This window comes from Rhinolophus hipposideros (genome assembly GCF_964194185.1).
Source record: "Rhinolophus hipposideros genome assembly, chromosome: X".
NCBI classification, from domain to species: domain Eukaryota; kingdom Metazoa; phylum Chordata; class Mammalia; order Chiroptera; family Rhinolophidae; genus Rhinolophus; species Rhinolophus hipposideros.
In genome coordinates, this window is record NC_138046.1 from 84,727,418 (window position 1) to 84,730,250 (window position 2,833).

The 2,833-nt window shown below is 47.3% G+C and overlaps 1 pseudogene across 1 annotated transcript; it reads left to right on the forward strand.

The window, feature by feature from the left end:
* The first annotated feature begins 1,924 nt into the window (after positions 1-1,924).
* On the forward strand, positions 1,925-2,508 carry LOC308495228 (large ribosomal subunit protein uL6-like; annotated as a pseudogene). Its single transcript has one exon. The product of its transcript is annotated as a large ribosomal subunit protein uL6-like (transcript).
* The last annotated feature ends 325 nt before the right edge of the window (positions 2,509-2,833 follow it).

Below are 2,833 nucleotides of genomic sequence, written 5' to 3' on the forward strand. Positions count from 1 at the left end.
TACTCTGGGCCCCGTCGCCTTGCTCTGGGAGTGGAAGAGGACGCCATGACCGTGTCTACCTGCAATGGGGCAATTCCCACTGGGGGTCACATGTGTTGTGCACCAGAAACACAAACAGGAGTCAAGTCTTTATGCTGCCTTCGAGGAGCTCACTCTCCAGTTGGGTAAGCAACTCATAAAACAACTGCTAACCATACCGTGTGAACAGTGTTCTGAGAGGAGCACAGAAGAGGGGCATCTTGCTTAGGTACGGGTTAAGGGAAAGCATCCTCGAGGACGCTTACGTCTAGGAGGTAACATCGGAGCTGAGTCTTGAGGGACTGGCAGGAATTAGCACGTTGAGGAAGTGGAAGGAGTTTCTAGGTAGTGGAGTTGCTATGCACAGAGACCTGAAGGCAAGAAACAGCAAAGCAGTTCAGAAACTGAAGCGTAGGTGTCCCGGGGTGGGGGGACCAGCAGGAATTGAAGCTGGAGAGGTAGGAACCAGATTTGAAGAGGGTCCTAAGAACCTGGCTACAGAGTTCAGATTTATCTCATGGGGCAGTGTGGTTCCCAAACTGGCTACACACCAGAAACACATGGGGCGTCCCATCCCCAACCTCTAAAAATTCAGTTTCAGTAACTGAGGTGGGGCCTCAGAATCGAGTGCTGTGAAGGTCAGCACGTGACGTCAGGTTACAGCCAGGTTTGAGAACTGTAGCATGAAGGCTGCGAAGGAGCCATGATGAAATGATGTTAAGCAGGGGAGACTCTGGATCAGATGTGAATTTTAAAAAAAGACCTGTCTGGCCAGCCAGTATGGAAATACTAGAAATAACTAAATAACACACAGTTATTTAGAGCATCGGTTTAGATGCTCATGCTGTATGCTCCCATGCCTATAGTTTCCCTGTTGTTCAGTTCTCACAGTGTATTGTATATCTTTATTTTGTCTCCGAGTGAGCAGTAAGCACCACAAGGGTGGGCCCAGGGTTACCTGGCTACTGCTGTAGTCCCAGCGAAACCACAGTGCCTGACTTAAAACGGGCACCCAATAAATAGTTTCTGAATGAGTGAATGCATCAATGAATGCATTTGTGAGGGAGAGAAAGAGACGGAGATTAGTTGGGAAACTATTGAAAATATTAAGTTGGTACAAAAATAATTGCGGTTTAAAAGGTTAAACATAATTGCAAGCACCGCAATTACTTTTGCACCAACCTACTACCAGGAGGCCTCCTCCAAGACCAGGGCAGTGGGAATGGATCGGAGGTGATAAGGTGTGAGCTGTTACGGGACGATAATGGACGAGACTTGGTGACGGATGACTGGATATGCAGGCTGATTGAGGATAGAAGGAGTGGCCGTTAACAGGCAAGATTCCTCCCCTAGCCCAGTCATTCCTCATCCATCTGGATCAGAATCTTCTTCCAGACTCCTCAGCAATTGGAATTTCTCCCTCAAGTTAAACATTCTCTGTGCTGTGTGGTCTCCCCCTGCCACCAGCCACTGATTCATTCATCTAGTTCAATAAATCTTGGCTAAGCACCTCCTGTGTGCAGTGAGGCTCTTCCAAGTCAGGACTCAGACTTACCTTTCCTACCGCAGAAGGTGTTTCTGAGGGCTCCCCCAGGTAAGACTCACATCCCTTTTGCAGTAACCTAAAGTGAGATGCCCAGATGTCAGACCTATGAAGGAACTTACAGACTGCCCAACCCCTTCCTGAGGCCCTCGGAGGGGAAGGAACTTTCCCCAAGGCCCCACTACTAGGAAGTGTTGGAGCCAGAACGAGAACCTGTTTCCTTTCCACATCACCCCTAGAGCCTTGATCTCCCCCATCGCAGATCAGGACAGGCAGAGGTGGCCAGGGAGGAGGTGGACTTAGACTGTCCTTGAAGGTTGATACACTGGACAGGCCAGATAAGAAGCTTGCCGATTGCTTTTTGCCGCTTCTACTGCGAGGATGAAGACCATTCTCAGAATCAGTCTGTGGACGTTCCAGAAAATGTCAACATCAATGTGAAGTGACGCACAGTTATTTGGAAGGACCCCAGAGGCACCCTGCGGAGGGACTTCTATCGTATCAATGTAGAACTCAGTCTCCTTGGAGAGAAAAGAAGAAGCTCCGGGTTGACAAATGATGGGGAAATAGAAAGGAACCGGCTCCTATCTGTAGTCTCATACATAATGTAATAAAGGATGTAACACTGGGCTTCCGTTACAAGATGAGGTCTGTGTGTGCTCACTTCCTCATCAACGGTGTTATTCAGGAGAATGGTTCTCTTGTGAAATGTGAAGTTTCTTGGGTGAAGAATACCTCCATGGGGTTCACATGATTCAGGTGTTGCTTGTTCAGTATCTCAAGCCCAGAAAGATGAGTTAATTTTTGAAGGAAATGATATTGAATTTGTATCAAATTCAGCTACTGTGATTCAACAAGCCACAACAGTTAAAAACAAGGATATCAGAAAAATTTTGGATGGTATCTATGTTTCTGAAAAAGGAACAGTTCAGCAGGCTGATGAATAAGATCTACGTTGTCCAGCTACAGAAACACCAAGATGTCGGGTGATTCCTCAGACTTATTTGTGATACTTTAAAGATGCAAGAAAAGTCACAGATTGACAAAAAAGAAGTTTGCTAATGACACCGCCCTCTTCTGGAAACCTTCAGCAAGCCTGCCATGCCCACAGTCCCTTCTAAGGCATTTCTTAACCCTGAGTGGCCATGCTCTGTACATGTGACCTCATAACCCTGGCCACAGATGGTTAGGTTGGGATAGCATCGGACTCAAGGACAGCCAACCTCTAGGCTGGCCAATGGCCTGTTAAGTGGACTGATGTAAGAACTCTGC